We start from the raw sequence: 24,761 nt of genomic DNA, 5'->3' as shown, positions 1-24,761 counted from the left end.
TTTCAAGACTTATTTATTTCACTGAGCATAATGGTCTCTAGTTCAGAGCATTTGGTTGCAAATGGTAGAATTTCATTCTTTTCAGTGGCTGGGTAGTATTCCATGGAGTAGATGTACAATAGTTTTTTATCTGCTCCTCTTTGATGGGCATCTGGATTGTTTCCATGTCTTTGCTATTGTCGATTGTGCTGCTGTAAATATGGGAATACAAGGTCACTTTCTCGTATGCAGATTTCATTTCTGCATATGAGAAATGGGATAGTTGGATCATGTACCAGGTCACTTTTCAGTTCTCTTAGCACTCTCCACACTGACTTCCATAGTGGTTGTACTAGCTTACACTCCCACCAACAGTGAAGGAGGGTACCTTTCTCCTCACATCCACACCTATAGGTGTTGTTAGTAGAGTTCTGAATGTAGGCAAATCTTGTTGGAGTCAGATGGAAGAAAATTTTTAAGTTAGTCCATCTATGAGGACAGTGACATCATCATTTTACTATCAATATTTCACTGTGTGTTTCCAAGAGATGAGAAATTAAGAAAACCCACAACTGCAATACTACTAACATACACAAAAATATTAATGATTATTTTCCAATAATTAATTCCCTGAGTATAATTTTCTGTAATTATCTAAAAAATGTTTACTCCTAAAAATTGGTACCACATTTTAAATGATTTTAAGTGTTAAGATAACTCTTACCAACAAATTTATTTGTTTAAGAAATTGGGACATGTTTGCAGTAAAATTTGTTGCTGTTTTGTTTGGTAGACTATATCCTGGTGCTGTCTCTCATGTTCTGTCCTTCCCATTGGCTGTAATTGGTGGTTCAATCTGGAGCTTTCATTTGGTGCAGTTGTAATTTTCTGAGCAATGAGACTTCACAGGTGGTGCTAAGGGGAGTGTGATGCCGATTGTCCACTTCCATTTGGAAGGGCAACCCATGAGTCAGTGTTGTCAAACCGATTTGTTCTCCTTTTCCTCATCAAGCCTTCATCGCATGCAGTAGCCCTCTCTTCTTTTATGTGGTTAGAACTACATGGGAAGTTGAAAATATGCTTAGGCCCAGGGCACAACCCAGACCAATGACGTCAGACTCTCTGGAGCTGGCCACATTCTAAAGTGACCCAGATGATACAAAGGCACAGCTGGTGTGAAAAGCACTGACATAGTTGCATTATTGGTCATTGACAATACTTCATAGATGTGCAGGTACTCCAGAAAGTTCATTGACAGGGTGGACACTGTAGTGCAGCCAGTTAAGTCCCCAGTAGAGTAGCTAACATCTTGTATTGGATTGAGTGCCAGCCCCTCTGCTCCTGATCCAGCTCCCTGCTAAGGCATCCTGGGAGGCATCAGATGATGGTTCAAGTGCTTGGGCCCCTGCCACTCATTTGGGAGACTAGGCTGAGGTTGTAGGCTCCTGGCTCAGCTCTGCTTATGGTAGGCCTTTGGGGAAGGAATCAGCTGATGGAAAATTAGTTGCTTTCTGTTTCTTTCTCCACCTTTCAAGTATATTACAATAAAATAAATATTAAAACATTCTGGGAAAATGGAATTATGAAAGCTTATATCATTGAAAAAATTTTTGAAATCCATTTTTATTTTGTCATAAAATGCATTTTTCTCCAAACTGTTTGAAGCATCCTGTACTTAGTTCCATAGGGATTGCAACTAGTGATTTTTTTGAAGAGCTATTTGAAAGGCAGAGTTAAAGAGAGAGAGAGAGCACAAGAGAGAATGAGCATGCATTCATGTGCCTGTTTACTCCCCAAATTGTCTCAATGACTGTGACTGGCCAGGCTGAAGCTTCTCTCAGGTCACCCACATGAGTGTGAGGACCCAAAGGTTTGGGCTATCTTCTGCTGCTCTCCCAGGTATATTATCAGGGAGATAGATCAGAAATGGAGCAGCCCAGACTCAACCAATGCTCAGCTGCAATGCCAACACTGCAAGTGGTGGTTTAACGTGCTATGCCACGATAATCCTAGCAACTGGTGATTTTCAAATTCTGTTGTCTTTCTGCATCTGTTAGTGGGATTGGGTCTATGAAAAAGCATTTTCCTTCGTTAACCACTTTGGTTACCTTGACCTATGGTTTATGTCAGAAAGGCCTCTTTCTTTATTAAAATATTCACGAGTTGGTGGTGGCATAGAAACAGACTTGCCTCTTTCTTTCTTTCTTTCTTTCTTTCTTTCTTTCTTTCTTTCTTTCTTTCTTTCTTTCTTTCTTTCCTTTTTTCTTTCTCTCTCTGTATAAGTTCAGAGAAATTTATTAATTTTATATGTTTTAAATTATTGCAATTATAACATTCTGTTTTGAAGTTCTAATTGTCTGTCCTTGACTGAATTTTGATATGATCTCAGTTGTTTTTGACCGTGTCTTTGCTTCCTGGTGTGGCACACTATCCAATTTACTATTGGACTCTAATTTCATCACAAACTGATTTGAACAATTTATTTATTTCTTTTTATTTATTAATTACATTGCATTATGTGACACAGTTTTATAGGCACTGGGACTCCCCCTACCCTTCCCCAAACCCTCCCCTCATGGTGGATTCCTCCACCTTGGATTTGAACAATTTATAAATCACTGCCTTACTTAGTTTTTCTGCCAGTGAGTAATATATTGATTCTCACCCCACCCAGGAGAGTGGAGGCTCCTCACCAACTTGAAACACAAGGTTTCAGTAATACACAAAAATATTTCAAGGATATATCTTTCTATAAGGGACACCATTGCATTTCAGGTGACACATGCATGATAAGCACAGCATAGTTTTTGGAAACTTCTACAGTATTGCAATGGTGATCATCAAGAAGATAAATGTAACTAATGTATGTCTATTTGTTTTTGTATTCTTAGGACTAATATGAAGAGAACAGATTTTATATATCCCAAAAAATATAATCTTCCTTCTCTCATTCTGCTGCTCCCCTCATTTCTTACATTAAAAATAATGCTAGCATGAAGGGCTACGATTGGCTCAAAAGGTTTGGAATAATGAAGCTATGTAAAAACAGGAAACCTAGCAGAGTAAACACCTAAAAAAGTTATAACGATATCAGCCAACAATAAGTTTACACATGGATAATAATAAAGTTGTTGGTCTTTGAAGTACATAGCAGGGATTACTTTGGGTGGAAGGGTAGGTTGGTTGTAGGACATTGAAAGCAATTGGGAATTGCTGAGGTAGCTTTTGGATAAATTCCAAGAGCCTCAAAGCTGAGGGATTGTTTTTGAGATGCAATAGAGAATACTCATTAACTTTGATATGTGGGATGGGTCTGGAGGTTGAATGCCTGTTTGTACTTTCTTGTTCAAATCCAAACTGAATGTGTTAGGAATTCACTTAAAAGTAGGTGTTTCATTTAGTTTCCTCAGAATAATCCGTTTTCATCCTCGATTTAATGGGCAGTGTCTTTTAGGCAAGTTGGAGCTCCCTGTGTGTGTTTGTAAAATGCGCCTTCTCTTCAGTCCGAGACGAAACTAATCGGCACCATGTGTCTGCTTATCTGCTATCTCTGGGGCTGCGTCTGTTGCTGTCAGCTGCTCGCTTGCTATCTGGCTGCTCTACATGGATGTCAGTTCCATTAATAACCCCAGGACTGGACAGGCAGATAGTGGAAGATGGGTGAAGAGAGAGAAATTGTATTTAACCTGTTCGTCTGAGTTGTCATTTTCTAGATCCTAGACTAGCTGGGCAAAGGCAGGCTGAGGGCATGACAGGATTTCACATGTGAGCTGGAGAGACTGCCTGATAGCATGCAAAGAAAGGGTGAAACTGGGGCAAAAAAAAACAAGATTTGAAAAGTTGGAGGAAACAGGGCTGGGAAGATATGGCATGATCAAAGTATTCTGATAGAGGTGCTGGCAGTTTTGCAAAGTAAATTTCAGTTTAATTTTAAATGTTACATTTTGGGAGTATCCCAAAGACGCGTGTATTGTAGACTCGGTCCCTAAATGTGTTTTAATAACGATTAATGGATTAATGCTAATTGTTAATGCACTAAGTGTGGAGACTTGGTGCTGTTCCCAAGTCACAGGAAGGTGGGTCTCACAAAAGCGTTGCTTATTAAAGCCATTTTGTGTCTCTTCTCTGCCTGCTTCGTATCTTGCCATATGATTATCTCTCTACCATCCTCCTGCCTCACCAGATGCCTGAACCAATGTGATTATCTATCTTGGATTGTGAACCTCCTAAACCTATAAGCTAAAATAAGCCTTCTATCAAAATAGCCTCTTTGAAACCTTTTAGTTGAAATGGTAAAAAGATGAGTAATGAAGAAGTTACTTTTGTTGGTGTTTCCAGTGAAAGAAAATTCATTTAAAATGGAATTTATGGCAAGGTTGATCCTACATAGAAGGTATTGGAGTTTTATACTTTGTTCTGTGCGTTTTCTGGGTTCTGTTGGATGGCTCTTTTGCTGGTCCCACCTGGAGTCTCTCAGGCGTTTGCTGTCACATGACAGTTGTGCTTAAGTATTCAGGATGACTGTTCTCTCATGTGTATGGCACCTTAGTGTTCCTCAGGTGGCTTTGGAATCTAAGTAGAGTGGCACCTTTATATAGTAGGATGCTAAGAGGGAGGAAACAGAAGTTACTAGTCTTGTTAATGTCCAGGCTCAGAAGTCCTGGGGTAGTGCTTGTTCTAGATTCTCTTAGTCAAAACCAGGGTCAGATGTTTTCCTGTTCAAAGATGTGAGAAAGAATTTCCATCTCTGTGTATAGGAAGCTGCAACAGCCCATAGCAAGGGGGAAAGTTGTTGATATCCATCTTTGGAAAGTTCCTAATATTTATTATCTCTGTGCAGTTTTTCTTTGTTCATATTAGAGAAATTTACCTCCTTTCCATAGGACCTGGCCATTGCATGTCATTATAGAGTTACTTGACAAATAATGATTATGTCTGTTTGTGGGATATAATGTATACAAAATCAAAGGACTCACTCAACCTAATTAACACATCTATCACATTACTAATTCATTTTTTTTGTTCCAAGAACATTAAGTGTCTTTCCTTTTGTTGATTTCGATAAATGTAACATCATTACTATCAACTGTGCTCACTACACAGGGCAGTACATCCCTAAAACTTACTGTTCCCGTATACCTGAAGCTTTAGAGCTTTAGATCACCTTGTTCTCTTTGCTTACCACTCTGCACTCCTCTTGTAACTACCTCTGTCCTTTCTGTTTCCATGTCATCTACTTTTTTTTTGTTCCACATAGCAGTGAGATCAGACAGTACTTGTCATTGTGTGTCTCATTTCACTGGCATAATGATTTTTGTTACATTTCTACTTCATTGATCAGTTATTTTTTTTAAAGGTTTATTTATTTTTTATTGAAAAGTAAGATATAGAGAGGAGGAGAGACAGAGAGGAAAATCTTCCATCCATTCATTCATTCCTCAAGTGGCTGCAATGACTGGAGCTGTGCCTGTTCGAAGCCAGGAGCCAGGAGCGTCTTCCAGGTCTCCCACGCAGGTGCAGGGTCCCAAGGCTTTGGGCTGTCCTTGACTACTTTCCCAGGCCACAAGCAGAGAGCTAGATGGGAAGTGGGGATACTGGGACTGGAACCAGAACCCATATGGGACCCTGGCTCATTGCAAGGCAAGGACTTTAGCTGCTAGGCTACTGCATCAAGCAGCAGTTATTTTTTTATTGTTCAAAAATACTGTGTGTGTGTGTGTGTGTGTGTGTGTGTGTGTGTGTGTGTGTGTGTGTGTAAAGCCAATGCTTGCAATCCTAGGATCCACTATAAGCACTGATTTGAGTTCCAGCTGTTCCAGTTCTAATCCAGTTCCTTGCTAATGGTCTATGAAAGCAATGGAAGATGGAGCAATAGTTTGGGGCCCTGCTGACTACATGGGCAACCCAAGAAGCTCCTGGATCCTTGCAGCTCTCTCGGGAAAGAGACAGTGGATGAGAGATCTCTCCCTCCTTAGGTCTGACTTTAAAATAAGGAATTGGTGGGAAGTGCATATTATGAAAAATACTGCATATGGCTTTCAAATTTTTTTGCACTATATTAAACTTACCTTTAAAAATTTTTATTTCTTTCATTATTTACTTTGAAGGAGTTACAGAGAGAACAACCAGAGAGAGAGAGAGAGAAAGAGAGAGACATTGTCCTTATGCTGTTTCACTCTCCCAGTGGCTGCCATGGCCAGAGCTGGATTGGTTTGAAGCTGGGAGCCAGGAGCTTCTTCCAGGTCTCTCATGTAGGACCAGGGACCCAAGGATTTAGGCCATCTACCACTTTTTTTGCAGGTGCATTAGCAGGGATCTGAATTGGAAGCAGAGTAGCCGGGAATTGAACTGGTGACCATTTGGGATATTGATGCCACAGGCAGAAGCTTGGCAGCTATGCCACAACACTGGCCCCTAAACTTATTTTTAAGTAACACTTTCACAAATATTTATACGTGTATTTATTTATTTGAAAGACAAAATGACAGAGAACAGGAAGGATAGACAGTGAGAGAGAACATGTATGGGTTGATTCACTCTTCAAATATTTGTGACAGCTGGGACTGAGACTGGCTAAAGTGTGTAGAACTCGATCTCAACCCCCTAACTAGGTGGCAGGAACCCAATTGCTTGAGTCAGGATGCTGCTGCCTCCCAGGGCACCCATCAGCAGGGTGGAATTGGGAGCAGAGCCAGAATGGAATCCCTGTATTCCAATAAATGAAGTAGGCATCCCAAGTCATGTCTTAACCTGCATACTGAATGCTAGGCTTATTTTCACAGACTTTTTGAAGTACGTTTGTATGCTGACTCACAGAAAGCTGTAAATAAGTAGACCATCATTAAACTATAGGGGAAAAGATTCACCTCAGGCCACATAATCTTCCAGCCCCATGTAAGAAACCCATGCTAGGTTTTATGACCCAGAACTAGACGTAGACCTTAAAGGACTTGGCCACATACTAGTAGACAAATGATGTCTTCTGACTCTGTGTTTGAGTTCCTTAGCACATGAACTTCTCAGCACAGACACCCGTTCTACGGAGACAGGGCAGCTCTTCTCCATCACTTGAAGCTCTCATCCCACTGTGTCCCTGCTCAGCTAAGGCAAAAGCTAAATGGAGTGTGTTCCAGGCCTCCCAGTGCTGGCAGTTGCCACACAGGCTAATGAGAGCATCCTCAGGGGGATTAGCAAAGCTTAGAACTAATGAGCAGGACAGATGTGTGCTGCAGCAGTGGGAAACCAAGGATACTGCTGCACTTGGAATCTTCTGGAGCACAGAACAGAGCCTTTGCTCATTTCTGGTATTAGCATATAGAGCTAATGTATTAATTCATGAAATGATTTTGCTTGTTCTTGCAGGCATTTGAAAATCAAACTTGAAGTTTGGCAAAATGATGTCTACAGATCTGTATTAAGTTGTTTTCTGATGAGGTGTTGTGAGTTGTTCTAAGTAATTGCTGATTTTTATTAAAATCATTCCTACAATATAAGCTCACCAGAGAGAGCACTTTTGGAACAAGATGACTTGTACCAATGGAAAAGGAGAAAGTTTATTTTCCTGGCCCTCGCCTAACCCTCCTCATCATTTTTATTGATTCATATGTTAATGATTGGAGTATCTCTTTCCAGCATCTGATGTAGTGAGCAGAAATTGGAAGCCTTTACAGTTTCTAGCTTGGTGTCACCTCAGGTCCAGATACACACACACACACACACACACACATACACCCCTAATCAAAAATAAGTAAGCCTCATCCTAAGATGATTCTAATGAATAGCCAGATTTGTGAAGTGGAGCAGTTTCTCTGATTTCAAGTACACAGCCATCTCCCAGGGACCTGGCAAAATGCTGATTCATGGTGAGTTTGAAGTAGAGCCTGGAATTTTGCTTTTCTTACAAACTCCAAAGTGAGACTGATACTATGGACTATGGCTGACATTTTGTATAGCTTAAAGATAGAACCAGCAAGGTTTTTATATGTGAACCAGATGATAAATATCTTGGGTTCTGTAAGCCATAAGTTGCTCAAGTTTGTGTAGTACCAAAGAAGTCATAGGCTATATGTGAACCCATAGCTATGGTAGTATACTGATAAAACTTTATTTATAAAACCAGAAGGCAGCTTGATTTTGGTGTTCAGGCCTTAATGTCCAAAGTTTTCCTTGACTTAACCTTCTACCACAGAATTTGCTTCTGTCCTTTCTAGTTGAGCTGAATCTTGGGAATGAATTAAGTTGTTGTATGAAAGATTACTCAGTGGCTTTGCTGAATGATAAATACTTGATAATGACATTTAGTGTGCTGTTTATTAACAGCCCTCATTGTCCCCTGACTGTGACTCCTTGCTTTGCGTTGTGTATAGGTGGCCTCCTTAGGCTTCCTTTTCAGAGTTGGATGAAAACAAAGCTAGCATTTGTTCCAGAATGTGGCTCATGGGCATCTCTGAATAAATAATGAGGTCTGAACTGTGGAGGCAGAGGGTGGCTTCAGGTGGCACTTGTTTGCTGTGTATTCTGCTGCTTGCCTCCAAGGGATAGTCTTGGCACTGGACATCAGTGTTCTGGTTCTCTGAGAGAAAGAGAGCAGCACTGCCTCTAAGTATACACAATTCATATTGAGGCATGTCATACCCTAGTTCTGGTGATTATGGTATCAGAGTTAAATGATGCAGCAAATAAATTTTTATAAGCAGATCACACAGGACCAAGTAGTCAGAGATTCAGGGGAGCCACATTTAGAACTAAGAGCCCACAGCTCTGAAGGGCCACATTGCATCTTGTGGGCCTCTGAAAGACAGCCCAAACTTCTTGTCTGCTCTTCATGGTATGTTCCTGAATCCCAAACTTCAAAGCTACTTGGGAAGTGGCTTTCAGCGTGGGAATACTTTGAGTTGTGTTGGTTCTCAGCTAAAAAGAACTCTCATTTGTCCTTATGACAGTCCTGGAATTCCCAAGCGTGCAGCGTTAATACTTTTGAAATGACAAGATGAAGGTGTATCTTTGGGCTGGGGCTGTTTGTGCTAGACTCCATTGCTCAGGGTCGTTTTGGCCAATAGATCTCCTCCATGAGATTCACAGCCTTTCCTCCAGGGGGCCCCTTTTCCTCAATACCTGTTTCCCCTTGTTGGAGGAACCTAGCTGACCACAGTGCCTTGAGTGATTGTGCGAATGAATATCTGTTAATTTCAGATTGAAAATAGCCTGGCCTCTCTTTCCCATTCCTTTGTTATTCTTGTATTTTGACTTCCCTTTTGTTTTGATCTTCCCTCCTAGCCAAATCCTGATCTGCCAGGGACTGTCAGTCACAGTTCAGACCTACTGATGTCTAGGATCAAAAGTTAAATGATACGCATTTTAGAGAGGAATGGGCAACTCCTTGCAGCAATGCTTATACCTAGAAATCTTTGTGTGTGTGTCCTGCAGGTTTTTTGGTTTTTTTTTTTTTTTTTTTTTTACAGATGAGAATAAATGTTTTGGCTTGTTGGATGTAGTTACTAATGTAAAGGTGACCCATGCTAAAATTATTCAGTTCATTTGAATTAACAAAAATCAGTTATATAATACAATATTTTAATTTATCAAAAGGCAGTATATATTGGGGAAACATGGAATTTGAATCCTGACGAATCTGGAAGTGATAATGGTCTTAGTCCTTATTGCCTCTGTAACTTAGGGTGAGTTATGTCCCTTCTCTGAGTCTCTGCTTATCAGCTGTGGGATGGGAATGATGTATTCTGAGCTAGCAGGGAACATGTTTTCATTTAGTAGTACATTATAGGGTTCTACAAAGAGTATTATTGTGTTACTGTTAAAACTCTTTTTTTGTTACTGTTTCTTTTTTTTTACTCTAATCTTTTCTCTGAAGGTGACCCTTGGACGAGACGAGGTGCTCTCATCCTGCTCCACTCCATTCCAATCCTCTAATTCAATTGCTGGTTTTTCTTTTATGCCCTGTTCTCCACAGGTGATCAATTCTGAATTCCTTAAGGATAGGAATGTAGTTTATTTAACAGCATCTCTGCTCTTGGTACATCTAACACAGTGAGCTTCATAGATGTGCTGTCAAGTGAAAGTGAAAGAAGTCAACTACAAAAGAGCATATACCTTTTATAAAATTTGGGAACAGGCAACACAAATCTGTGAAGATGTTAAAGTAGTGGTGATCTTGAGGGTAAAGGGTTATTGGCTGGGAAGTTACTCAAGGCATCCTTCTGGGTGTCGTGAATGTTTCAAATGTTCACTCAACCTTGTCAACACAGATGTGTATATGTTTAAAGACTCTTTGATTTTTATACTTAATATTTATCCCCTTGGTGTATGTTATGACTTGAAAAGTTTTAGAAACATTTTTCATAGTATACAGTGCTGATTGGGGCCCTTAGTTTGGCATTCAGTAAAATGTTGAGTACTAAATGTTGGTAAAGATGAAGAAAGTGGTGAACTGTAATTACTGTATGACTATGACCAAATTTTAGAGAAGATATAACAAACACAATGGGTATAATTCATAATTTATAGTAAGAGCTCACACTGTTATTTTCAACACTGCTTTTATCTTTACCCAACTGTTTCAGAAAACATAGTTAACCAGAGTGGGAGGACTGGGACTGTTTGTGCAGGTGGTATGGCAAGGAATAAGAGAAAGAGAGAGCGAGAGAGAGAGAGAGAGAGAGAGAGAGAGAGCGAGCGAGACCTGCCAGATTTGTGGAAAACCTTATTTTAAAAAATTGAGTCTCTGGTGCTTCCATTCCCTTCTTTGTTATCTTCCCTTTGTCCTTTCATCAATTCTATTTTGGAATGAAATCTGAAACTCTAATAGATGCTACTGACACTTGTGCAGTAATTCTACCAGATGGTATTTGAATCTTGGGTGTTGTATGAAAAATGAAAAGACCAAAGCACATGCTCAAATAAATGAAGGTTGAATTAATCTTTATAATTAAATGGAATATTACCGTACTATGACTGATTTCCACTTTCAAACTAAATTGCATACTAATTTTTCAGAGTACTGTAATTGTATTAACATCACTAAAAAGATGCCTGAGAGTATTTAAAAACAGATTTTGCCAAGTTAATGCAGTAAAAGTTATTTGAACTTTAGTTCTGGACATTTTTGAGATTGTGAGGTATGTTTGTATCATGACCTACAATTGGAAAGCATTTTTAATTCTTTGTCCCTTATGATCTTGGCATTTACATAGCATTGGCTGGAAACTGGATTGACTTGTAAATGACTGAGACACATTTTAAAACTCGTGACAGGAGAGATGGCAGTATTTCCTCCGTAAAGTACTCCTGATCGCATAACTGTAGTGACTATTAGGGAAATCTGAAGAAAGATTCTAGAAGTTAATGAATGGCTTCCTTATCAATGGGTAACACAGTGTCGGGGGTTCTCAGAAGTAGGCCTAAAAGCCTTGGCAAGTACCCCAGCCTAGAACAGAGAACATGTCGAATTTGAGCATGCACAAGAATCTACTGCAGTGGTTCTCAACCCATGGCAGTATGAAACTACCAGTGCCCATTTGACAATGTCTGGAGATTCCCACAGGGGAAATACTGGGGTTGAGTGACTGTTAGGAGCATTTAGTGGATAGAGGCCAAGGCTGATGCTCAGCATACTGTTACGCACATCATGGCTTTCACGAGTATGAATGAGTTGGCTCCTATGCCACTAATGCCCAAGTGGAGAAACCCTTCTTTATCATAAGGTCTGCTATAATGCAGATATCTGGGTCTCAGTCCAGAGACATTTTGACTGAGTAGATCTAGGCTGGTCCCATGAATTTGCCTTTTTCAATAAATTTTGCAAAGATGCTGTGCTGTCAGTCCAAAGACCAAGCTTTGATGTGCCCTAAACTAGAGGGTGCCATTATAAAAGGAATGAGCATTGTACATGCAACTGGCCCTATTACATCCCTCTCTTTTGTGGAATCTCTCAGGCAATTAAAATCCACCTAATTTAATAATTCCCCAGACTTATCTCATTTGATCTGTCCCTCTACTTCACAAGGGAAATTGTGTTCAGAAGCTTTTTTTTTTAAGGTAGTATAATCTTGCTCAGCTCTGAGCTAAACTGTAATGAGAAGAATGACGACAATTCCCATTCAACTGAACTGTTGATGGGAGAAGGGGATGTGTTTATTTAAGTTAAGCTCCAACATGTCTCCTGTTTAAATAAGTTACTTAACAATTGGAGGAGGATTAAATAACTGATTAAATTTCTCTGAGAAATGTTAGGTGTTAGACCTAGGTATTGCAGGTGCATTTCTAAGCCCTTAGAAACTTGACATTTGAAAATGATTTTTAATGGTTTGTGCATTATTTCCTTTTCTATAAAAAGTGCATTAATGCATCTATGATATTTACTTCAAGTTCTCGTTTTTGGTTAATATTTGTATATTGGTTCTGTTTTTTTTTCATTGATTCTATTTTAAAGGCCAGATATTTAGATTGGCAAAATATGAATAATTATTACCACTAATCATATAATCATTGAAATAATTATTATTTAATCATGTGTTTATATCTTGATGAAATTTCCTTAAAAAATAACCTTTGTACCTTACAAAAATTATCAGACTACTTATGTAGAAGAGGGATTGGTAAACTTTTTCTGTAAAGACCCAAATAGTAGACATTTTCAGTCTGTGTGTGTGGTGTATAACCCATGTTGAAGCTACTCAACTCTACCATTGTAGCTTGAACTTGGCCATAGACAATACATAATTGAATATGGCTGTTGTCAAGAAGAAAGATTTCCCCTCTGTTCTCTTTGGTTTGATTTTGTGGGACCTGTGAATTAAACTGACAGATGGCAGATTAACAAGAGGAAGACAAAATTTATTCACAACTTATTGGAGAGTTTACAGAAAATGCTGCTTTCTAGGGCTTATATATCTCTTAGGAAGCAGGCATTTAGCCTGGCATTTAAGATGTTTATGTTCCATGTTTTGGAACTTGGGTTTGATTCCCAGCTCTGGCTCCTAATTCTAGCTTCCTACTAGTACAGACCCTTGGGAGCAGCAATGATGGCTCAGTAATTGGGTTCTTGCCTCCTCTAGGGTTGGATTACTACACTGAGTTCCTGTCTCACAGTTTCAGTTCTAGCTGATAGAAGTATGTTGGATGTCTGTCACTCAAATGAATGAGTAGCTGAATGAAAAGGGCTAGAATTTGTATTTCAAGGGACAGTAAATAGTGAGAAATAAATGGAGGGACTTCATGGAAGATGAAATTTGTTGTAATATGGTCTGCTTATACACATTTTCCTTCTAAACTTCTCATCTGTGATGACAGAAGTCCATACTTCCTCTGTGGTATAGTAAGCCTGCCTTAACGGGGGATTTATGGCAATTAAATTCTTTTCGGAAAGTTCTGTATTTAGCCAGATAAGAGGAGTACAGAGCAGGCCTTTCCTTTGCTCTTGTTGATTCTCAGATGCCTTCAACTCAAAATAATCCTTTGCCACAGTAACGTACTCTGGACTAGTAAACTGTATTTACAAAAATAGGTGGTAGGCTGGTTTGGGCCTATAGACTGTAGTTTACTGACCCCAAGATAGAGGCATATGAGATGAAGAAAAACGTAAAACCCTAACAATGACATAAGCTTGTTCTGGTGTTTATCATTTTGATTATGTCTGGACAAATGGGTTTAGCTCATTGAAGCTTAAGATAATCATTTAAGCAGATCTGACAGCTGTCCTATTTGTAGAAACTTTTGGGAGCAGCTTACTACATGTAATTGAAGCTAATGAAAAATGTTGATTTCAAAAATGATATGATTTGTGCACATTCCAGTTTTAAAGACAATAAATGAGGATTGCCTCTATTTTAAGGGAATATTGTTCTTATTTTGAGGGGACAAAGGTGTTAAGTTTACTAATTGTCATAGGGTGCTGTTGATTTCTGAATTCTATTGCTACATTGTGCTCCATCTTCTTACTAAGAAGACTCAAATGTTTGTTTCATTAACTCTTAAGAGGATACAGGGCTTACCCAAGTAAAAGGAAGATCACAAAGACACTACTGCCAGTTGACTAGATTAGGATTTACCTGTGCCTGACTAACTTCCTTCTGAAGATTGGAAAACTCCAAGATTCATGGAGTTTCTGTTTCTAGGAGAGAACAATGAATAGTACAGTTTTTTTTTTTTAATTTGAAGCTTTCCAGAATGTTGTGCAATTTGGAGTGTAATGAAGTTTGGCTGCTCTACTGATTCATTACTCACAGGGGTTAAGGATGGACAACCAAAAAGCTGGGCGTTTTTTATCTTTCAGGTCTCAAGTTCTGATTAAATTGTGATTTGCACTTATAAAGTCCTTTTATTCATGGGAGGGCTTATCTTTTACCTTGCCTGCTAAATGTGTCAGCTTGAGAACCACACCTAAAAGCAATTTGCAGAATTTAAGTTTTTGAAAACTTACAATAAATCAGTGCTATTTCATTAAGAAGATAAAATTTGATTTATCAGATAGCCATACTGTTATTACTTGTGGAATCTTGATAGCCCCAAAGGATATTAAAACCTGTTCCCTAGGCTAATTTTCATCAATTCTATTAATTCTGCTTAGAGAAATATCTTAAGCAAGGCATCTATACAAGTCAATCATTTGGCATTATGTAAATTGCCATTGTTTTGAAGGATTGCGTGATTCATGTATAGTCTCCTGAAGTTCTGGGTGCTTAAAGCTCAGAATTTTGATTGATGTGTAATAGTCCTTGTAGAACTCACTAGAGAAAATGAGGCCTTGGTGCACTTAAGCCTGAGTGAAGTTTTCAAAGCCATGACAAGCTGAGGAAAGTTACTGTATAAATTGCTTGTAAAAGCGTAGTGATCAGTTTGTTCCATGTCTTGGTTAAATGAATAAAAAATGAAAAAAATTATGCTAAGAGACTTAACCAGGTAGACTAAACAGAAAGCTGTTCAACTGAATGACTTAGTCATTCCCTACATGCAAGACATTTGAAAATTTACCTGACTTTTATAAATAGTTGAGTCAGTAGAGATTAAAGCAAATGAGTTTTCCATCTTGTTTCCTGTAGATCATCTTAATTCTATGATGTTTTGAAAATGCATGGGTTACACAAACTAACCAATCTTGAAATCAGTTGGGTCATCTCTGCAAAAATTGTATGCTATTTCAGAGTTCATAGCTCATAGGAGTGAGACAGAATTTGATTCTGTTCCCACTCCCTGCTACTTCTTTGCAGCATGATCAAGATACAGTATACCTTGTGGAAAATTCTGGAAAACTGGGAGTAATTGCAAATTTAAATCATCTTGTGTTAACTTGTCAATGTTCATGGGTTTCTGAATTCATTTGTGATAGCTGTTATCACTCTCTTAAAGTGATAATCTTCTTTTTATCAACTCTTATGTTGCTTCCATGGCAAGTAAGTGAGAAATTTAAAACTCTAGTAGTGAAACTTAAGAATAAACTCCAAAGCAATGAAGATTTTTCTAAGTACATGGGAGTGGCAACAAAAAGCAAAATAGAAATGAATGAAAAGCTTAATGGCTGAGCCTTGCATGCACAAGTGCATGCAAAGCACATGAACCATTGAACATGGATCGATTTGTTCAAGCATGGTTCAACTCTGGCCCTGTGCCACAAATTGAGGCAGATCAATGAACATTATACCCTTTATGAATTATCCATGCTGGTCCATGTATTGCCCATTTTTGTAAGACACACAAGTAAAGAAAGAATTTTAACATTTTAAATATTTTTTAAAAATTCAAGGAATTTGATGCATATAAGTTGTATGAGATTCAGATTTAAGTGCCAATAAATCAAGGTTGATTGTGACACAACCGTAGTCATTCACTTATGTGTTTTCAGGTGTTGTGTTGCTTTCCCAGAAACAGCGGCAGAATTGAGTAGTTGTAACAGAGACCTTATAGTATGCAAAGCCTAAAATATTGTCTCTTTGGTCCTTTACAAGAAAAAAAAATATTAACTCTAGTCTTGGTAATGCAATCTTCCTAATTCCTTTGTTATCAAAATATGTTTTTTAATTCTGAATTTTACTTTGTTGGTGTTAGAACTATATTTTTTTTTTAAAGATTTATTTTTATTATTTTTTATTGGAAAGGCGGATATACAGAGAGGAGAGACAGAGAGGAAGATCTTCCGTCCGATGATTCACTCCCCAAGTGAGCGCAACGGGTCGATACTATGCCGATCCGAAGCCAGGAGCCTCTTCCGGGTCTCCCACGCGGGTGCAGGGTCCCAAAGCTTTGGGCTGTCCTCGACTGCCTTCCCGGGCCACGGGCAGGGAGCTGGAAGGGAAGCGGGGCTGCCGGGATTAGAACCGGCGCCCATATGGGATCCCGGGCGTGCAAGGCGAGGACTTAACCACTTGCGCCACCGCGCCGGGCCCTGTTAGAACTATATTAATCAGCTTTTTTGGGCCCATTGTGGTAGTCTAGAGGCTAAAGTCCTTGCCTTGATTGCTCTGGATCCCATATGGATGCCAGTTTGTGTCCTGGCTGCTCCCCTTCCCATTCAACTCTCTTCTTGTGGCCTGGGAAAGCAGAGAGGACGGCCCAAAGCCTTGGAACCCTGCACCTGTGTGGGAGAGTAGGAAGAAGCTCCAGGCTCCTGACTTCAGATCAGCTTAGCTCCGGCCGTTGTGGCCACTTTAGGAGTGAAGCAGCAGATCGAAGATCTTTCTGCAAATCTGACTTTCCAATAAAAATACGTATTAAAAAAAACCCAACCTTAAAAAAAAGAAGAATATTAGTCAGAGTTGTTACTGAAAATGCCCAAGACAAGCTGCCTCAGGAGGGAGAAGATTTGTCTTTGAACTTCACAGTCTAAGATTGAGCGGTCTTGTGGCTTGGTAATGACATTCTCACTGGAGGAGTGATGGTGGTACAGAACATCACATGAAAGGTGCAGTGTGTGCAGGGGGAGAGGAACTAGGCCTGCCCGGCTTTTCTGCAACTCCCTTTGAGAACTCTGCTCCAAGGACAAGTCTTCAGTTATCTAAAGGCCTCCAACTGATGGCCCCAGCCCGTAAACACTATGACTGGATTAAATCTGTGGCCTCTTACTATTATTCCCTTAGAACTTTCATGTTTGGATATCTGCCTGAGTTTTGGAGCGAAATCTTGTTGAAGCCATAGCAACAAGTAAATATATGTGCATAATACAGATAAGGAAACTGAGAAACAGAGATGTTGAAAATTAAGGCGCTGCTGCTATTTTGTAGTAGCAGTAGTGACAGGTTGTCATAAGATGTTTTCTCTCTGTTTTGCTAATAAAAATTCAGTGAGACTGTGAACATAGTACACTTGCTTTTTCCCTTATCACTAAAGAGAGTCTTGAGCCTAAAATACATGCTCCCTAAGTATTTGATTGAAATAGTTTACAGTACTCCACCATTATCTTCAGGATGTATATTACAAGCCCACCCAATTGGAAGTCTGAAAACTGTGGATAGGACTCAACCCTATATACTGTGTTTTCTCATATGCAAATATGATAAAGTTTAATTTATAAGTTATTAACAGTGGCACAGAGCACATTAAAATACACTACACTAAAACTGATGTGAATGTGGTTTTTGTCTCAGAATATCTCATTGTATTCATCTTTCTGCTTGTGATGATGTGAGATGATACAGTACCCTTGAGATGAGATAAAATGAGACAAATGATATGGACATGGTGATGTAGCAGTAGTACTGCAGCATAAACACTCTGATACCTTGACAGTTGATCTGATAACAACTAAGTGACTAATGGACAGGTTGCATATATAACATGGATACACTGAGTAAAGCAAGATTCATGTTCGACAAGAGATGTAATGGAATAGTGTGAGATTACCTTCATCCTACCCAGAATAGTGCACAATAAAAAAATTTCAGTTATTATTTTCTTAAAGATCTATTTCTTTTTACTGCAAAGTCATATACAGAGAGAAGGAAAGAGAAAGATCTTCTGTCTGACGATTCACTCCCTAAGTGACCGCAATGGCCGGTGCTGTGCCAATCTGAAGCCAGGAGCCAGGAGCTCTTCCGGGCTTCCCACATGGGTGTAGGGTCCCAAGGCTTTGGGCCATCCTCAACTGCTTTTCCAGGCCACAAGCAGGAAGCTGGATGGGAAGCGGGGCTACTGGGATCAGAACTGGCGATCATATGGGATGCCGGCATGTTCAAGACGAGGACTTTAGCCACTAGGACATGGAGCCAGGCCAAAAGTCTCAGTTATTGAATGTAAAAGCTTTAGTATTAAGTGTAAAATTTTTGAAATTTTTAAGCTTAATACTTAGGATTATAGTTGACCATAAAGCAGCTAAACCACAGAAGACAAACCAGTGAACAAGGGGTGCCATGGTTTGGATTGTAATTTGTTATCCAGTGGTTTGTATGTTGGAGACTTGGTGTGCTAGTATGGGCAGATGTGAGGATGATTTAGATGAGGGTGTTGTCATGGGGAGTAATGTTGACTCTCAGAATAAATTAGTTCTCATTAGCATACATTGATTAAAAAAATCAAGATTTGCCTTTCCCTATTCTCTGGCTTCCTGTGCTGACATGTACCCTGCCTCCATTTCCTTCCACCTCCCATTGTGATACTATCCATTATGGGATTCTCAACAGAGCCAAACAGGTGCCAGGGCCATGCTCTTGGATCTGCAGAACTATGAGCTGAACAATCTCCTTTGTTTATATGTTACTAAGCGCCATTAATTTTAGTATAGTTGTAGAAAGTTCAAATAAGGTGTGACTACTATCCATTTGAAAATGAATTTATTTTTCATTGAAAATTAATTATAATGAATTTTATACCTTGTTCTGTTTCTTAAAAGGTTGTGTAGAAGTTTCTGTCTTTTTAGTTTTTCCTAAAGGTTTATTTACTTTTATTGGAATGAATACAGAGAGGAGGAGAGAGGAAGATCTTTCATCTTGCTGGTTCACTCCCTAAGTGGCTGCAATGGCCAGAGCTGAGCCTATTTGAAACCAGGAGCCAGGAGCTTCTCTGGGTCTACCACGTGGATGTAAGGTCCCAAGGCTTTGGGCTCTGCTCCACTGCTTTCCCAGGCCACAAGCAGGGAGCTGGATGGGAAGCAGGGCTGCCGGGAATGTGAAACAGCACCCACATGGGATCCCAGAGCATACAAATTGAGTACCTTAGCCAATAGGCTATCATGCTGGGCCCAATGTTTCTGTCTTTCAATTTTTCTTCTCCTGTAGCACTTAGTATAGGAATGCATCTTGATGTTTGTGTCATTAAATGATGTTCTTGATTGTGTAAAAATGACTTTTTTTTCTATTTCCTAGTGCTATTTTTGACATTTACCAGAGTGGGCTTATCAACTAAATGGCTCATTATATGAGTCAGTACTTATTTGTATATTGATCTTTTTCTGTGTCTCTAGCATTGTGTTCTATGTGGGCAATGCGATGGTGATTGAGTAGAGTAGGGCACTGGTATAATGTGAAGAGTGTCACAAAGAGGTTATCCAAGCCTCAAAGCCTTCTTTATAATTGAATTTATCCCTTCGGCTAATGAACTGTTCTTTCAAATGCAGATATTTCTCCAGGGTTAATACATTTTAGATTGCTATTCGTCATTCACATTTCATTATAAATTAGTTTGAAATCCTAATGGCAGGTAATGGATTAGCTGCTTTGGAGGAATAATAGGTTTGATGAATGAGGAGGGAAGCAGAAGATGATTCTAGAGCACAGTCTATTACCAAGGAAAGTCCAATTTAGGTCTAATAGGAGAGCAAGTGCTATGAACACACAGGGACCAAGGTATTGAAAGTAATAGAACAGCAAAGAGAAAGGGAGAAAGGCAGAAACCAAGATAGGTAATGGGAAAAATTTTTTTTATATATTTCCTAAACTTAGATTTTATGGCTTTTCTTTTGCAGAGATGAGCAAATATTGGCCTTTAAGAGTCCTCTTCCCCCCCCCCCCCCCATGGAACTCAAATAACATGAGTTCTGGCTTGTGCCCAGGACTGGCTTTGTTAGAGAAATCCACCATTTTAAGCATGCTTGTGTGTACAGCTTTTTCCACACTAGTTATACTTTAAACTTTTCTTTCTCAACATATTTTTTTTTGCTCATCACTTTGTCTTTCGGCACAAGTGTAACCTCTTAAAACTGGACTTTTGACTAACAAAAGTGACATTATTTCCCACAACTTCAAATATTAGGCTAAGGATGTAATCTGGCCTAGACTTTTGGAAAAGACCGGCAAAGAGGCACATAATTATTATGCCAAAGGCTTGCCAGAAGACATTGTTTCTACTTTCTCTGTATAATCTACAACCAAAATGTATTCATCAAGTACTCTAGATCAAGGAATAGAAATGTGTTTTACATGCAGCGGCATCCTGAACTCCAGCCTGGTGTTTTGTGCAGCAGGTTCAAATGACACCTATGGTTTTGGTATACCATATCAGATTATCTGTTGCAATTCTTGACAGTTCTACTTCTGATCCAGCTCCTGGCTAATACTCCTGGGAAAGCAGCAGAAGGTGGTTTGAGAACTTGGATTTCTGCCACCTATGAGACACCCAAAAGGAGTTCCTGGCTTTGACTTGGCCCAATTCTGGCCACTGTGGTTATTTAGGGGCATGAACCTTTTGATGGAAAATCTCTCTTTCTCTATGTGTGTACCTGTGCAACTCTGCATTTCATACAACAATGAAAAAGACACTACTGTGAAGTGGGCATCAAGTTTTTTCCTTAAACTACATCCTATGGAAATGAGAGCAAGTTAGGGTTAGGTTTAGCTAGAGCTAATAGAAAACAGGACACATAATGCTTAAAACAAGGAAATTTCCCCCATATTATATATAGAAGGGAAGGAGAGATAATGTGGGCATCAAAAATTTCATGGGAAATGTGTGTCATGAAAAACTGCATGGATTAAAAAAAATTGGCAGCAAAGTAAACTTGTTTTAAAATTGTTTCTCCACAAACTTTGGAAAGGATCTGTACATAGTGGGCTCCAGATGCCGTCAGCTTTTTAGCCTGCTATACTTAGCTGGCAGATTTCATCCTCATATTTATTCTTTATGGTGACATGATGGTTATTCTATACTCCTGGGTTTGTATCATGAGCTCTAGAAAGGAAGAGGAGGAAGGGCTTAGGCAGCAATTCTCAACTGGGGGCGGGGGGGGGTGTTTGCCTCCATGGAATATTTGGGATCATTATTTGTCTTAGAACTCTTTCAGTAATATATATGTGTATAAATCAAGAGAACAATATAATACAGGGAACTGGAGTCTTAGGCATCCATTTTGAGAGCTAAGGGGTGAAAGGCAAAAGCTTCCAATGTTCTCTGCTGGTATTACACTCAAATGGTATTCTGAGAAAGGATGCCTAGAAGGTGTCTGTAAAGTGTTGCTTCTATTCTACTCTGTGTAGATGCGCATGCCTGTCTTATGGCTAGCAGCACTAAAGAACTAATGTGTGCTTCCAGCTTTCCAATCTCCCATGGTTCTTTCTTTTTGGAGGTCTAGCAAGACCATGTACCGTGGGAGTTCAGGAGATGAAGTTCGAAAAGTTTCTCTAGGAAGAACATAGAGCAGTGGAGGACATGAGGGCTTATGTGGGATTGACAACAGACCCTGAAGGAGCATTTGAGTGGGAACAGAGGTATATGCACACAGCACATTTTGGAAAGAAGCGCACTTTATTCAGATGTTGGCCATATTGTGTTTAGTTCTGATTCCTCGTTCTGACTCTCAGTATCCTTGGGAAGTAAATAGAGACTCTTCAGATGACTATTTTGATTCTCTTGAAGTCACGGTGATGCCACATAAATGATAAAAAGAAAAAGGACTTAGTGACCTGCACATAGAAAGTAGAAGGCAATAAATTCTGTAAGGCTCTATAGTGCAGTTGGTTGGGGGGGTCCCACAGGGTAAGCTCTGCAGAACAGTGTTTAATTCATTGGCATGCTCTGGAAACTTCAGTGTTCAGAATGCAATTTTGAATGACTCAGCTTAAAGATTTCTTTTTTTTTTTTGTGGGGGCAACTGTTTGGAGCTTCTTATTCGCTACAGTTACGCATGACTTGTGGTGAGCTGATGAAATACAGTGAGAAATTAAATACGGTGACAGAAATAATAGGAAAGTCCCTGAAGGTAGCCTAATAGGCATGACATGTTTTTCCATGTTGGGGAATGAGTTGTAACTTCCAGTTATCTGCTATCTGGGTCACATTAGGTTTTTAGTATGTATAAGTCACAGGGTTTTGGAGGCAGAACTTGATCTGTGTTATATTTGAGTCTCTGGAACAGCAAAACCCATTATGATTGTGTCTTACAGCATTTGTAAAATCTCTGAGTCTTGAATTGCAAGGTTCTGCTGATATTTAAGGAAGACAAGGAAAATGTACTATCTCATTGTTTTTATTTCTTGAGTGAGAGAACTGAAAAAGACTAAGCAACGAAAGGCAACCAGAGAAGTATGCAAAGGTGTTGCTTTGTTGGAATAAAACCAACATGTTGGAGGTTTTCTAGGTCTTTGTGCCTTCCACAGGCAGATCTGGGGAGGAAGATTTGTGTGCAAATGAGTTATGAAACAAATTCTCCCAAGAAAAACTAACAAAGGAATGGGAGATGCAGGAACATCTCTGAACTTGTTTGACCTGTGGAGAAATCTGGAAAGACAGGTTGTACTGACTTGGGGAAATGAGTTGGGCTTTCACACTCCGGGTGTTGTCAGTCTTTCCTTAAGGGCTGCCTGGGTGGAGAAAAGGTGGAGGTTGTGTTTGGAAGGCAAAACCTGAAAGTAACTCTTCTAAGCTAGTATTTCATAGCCTTAGCGGAGGCCTTTGAAGATGTTCAGGTGCTGGCTTTTAGAAAGAAAAGAACCCAGGGGCTGGGAAGGAATGTCAGACATGGTAAAAGGGACCCCAAGGAATCTTGGAAGACCCCTGACAATGTGATTTTAAGCTATGCTTTTGATAGAAAAGTGTATTAATTAGCTTTTTATTACCACAACTAAAAAACTTAAGAGGTGCTGGCTTATAAGGAAACAGATGTATCTTACAGTTTTGGATATTCACAGTTCAAGATCAGGTGGCTTTGTCAGTTTGGCTTCTCATAAGGGCAGTGGAGGATGGAACTGTACAGAGGGAGGATCATGTGCAAACCAAGAGGCAAAAGAGACAGGGAGTATGTTAAACCCTCATGGTTTTGCGTTTCTCTGTTTATAAACCTACCATGATTCAGGGTGCCCTGCTTCAACAACTTAATCCAGTCTAATTACTTTCCAAAGCCCCCACCTTCACTTGTCACAATTGGATTAAGTCTCCACCCTTAATCCATTAACAGTATTCTATTAACCATTAACATAAGACTTTGAACCCTAAGCTTCTAAGCATGTAGGCCTTTCGGGGAAACAAAGAAGCCTATACCCCAACTCCAGCAATAAAGGTATTTCAAAAAGTTGGTAGAGAAATGAAATTAAAAGAGAAGGCTATTTTGATAACAAAAATATTGGAAAGCTACATGTAGCTTTTATCATATTGCTCATTTTGAAGACTATATGTGTATATGTTGTAGATTGGCTAAATCAAGCTAATTAGCTTATATACAATTACACATATCATTTTATAGTAACTTTTAAAATCTCTCATCAATTTGCAAGTATATACCACATTGCACTTTATAATCATTCTGTACAATACCTCTCTTGAGTGTATTCCTCTTGTCTAACTGAAGTTTTGTGTTCTTTAATCATGATCTCCCCAGCTCCATCGTGCAGTCCCTGGTGATCACCTTCCTCCTTTTTGCTTTTATGAATTTTACTTCTTTCAATTTTGAGTATAAGTGACATCATGTATGATTCGTCTTTATGTGTCTGGCTTATTTTACTTATCCCTTTAGTTCTTCCACATTTTCACAAATTACAGTATTTCTTTCTTTTAAGGGTAGCATAGTATTCCATTGTGTGCATACATCTTATTGTGGTTATTCATTCATCCATTCATGGGTACTTAGGTTCACTTTATATCTTAGCTATTGTGAATAATACAAGAGTGAATGTGGGAGTGTGGCTGCTTTTTAACATACCGAATTCAGTTCCTTTGACTATATACTCAGAAGCAGAATTGCTGTAGTGCCTAATAGTTCCATTATTTATTTTTAGAACAGTTTCTACAGTGTTTTCCAGAGACTGCACTAATTGACATTGCCACTCACTGTATACAATTCTCTTTCTTCCGTATCCTTGTCAACATTTGTCTTGACCTGTTTTGATCATAGCTATTCAGACAGAGATAGATGAATAGTTTATTATAGCTTCCATATGTGTTTCTCAGATGATTTAGTACTGTTAAACATTTTTTCCCCATATGTTCAACAGGCCATTTGTATGTTATGTTTTCAGAAGCATCCTTACTCAATTTTTAAATATCTATTTATTTTTAATGGAAAGTCAGATTTTACAGAGAGGAGGATAGGAGAAAGATCTTCCATCTGCTGGCTCACCCCTGAAGTGGCTGCAACAGCAAGAGCTGAGCTGATCTGAAGCCAGGAGTGTCTTCCGAGTCTCCCACATGGGTTCAGGGTCCCAAGGCTTTGGACCATTGATGCTGTATTGCTTTCCCAGGCCACAAGCAGGGAGCTGGAAGGGAAGAGGAGCAACTGGGACGTAAACCACTGTGGAATCCCAGTGGATGCAGGGCGAGGACTTTAGCCAATAGGCTATTGCACCAGGCTCCTTACTCATTTTAGAAATCCAGTTATTTGTTTTCTTGCAACTGAGTTGTATTTCTTATATGTTTAT

General features: G+C 39.3%; 1 protein-coding gene across 1 annotated transcript in view; it reads left to right on the top strand.

Moving 5' to 3' along the window:
* Positions 1 to 24,761, top strand: part of PHEX (phosphate regulating endopeptidase homolog X-linked) — a 190,010-nt gene that overhangs the window by 98,677 nt on the left and 66,572 nt on the right. The window lies entirely within an intron of this gene.

The sequence above is a fragment of the Ochotona curzoniae genome, unplaced genomic scaffold (assembly GCF_017591425.1).
Source record: "Ochotona curzoniae isolate NIBS_2020 unplaced genomic scaffold, NIBS_Ocur_1.0 contig_1274, whole genome shotgun sequence".
In the NCBI taxonomy this organism is placed as follows: Eukaryota; Metazoa; Chordata; class Mammalia; order Lagomorpha; family Ochotonidae; genus Ochotona; species Ochotona curzoniae.
Note: the sequence above shows the minus strand (reverse complement) of the source record. Positions and strands in the feature narration are given on the sequence as shown.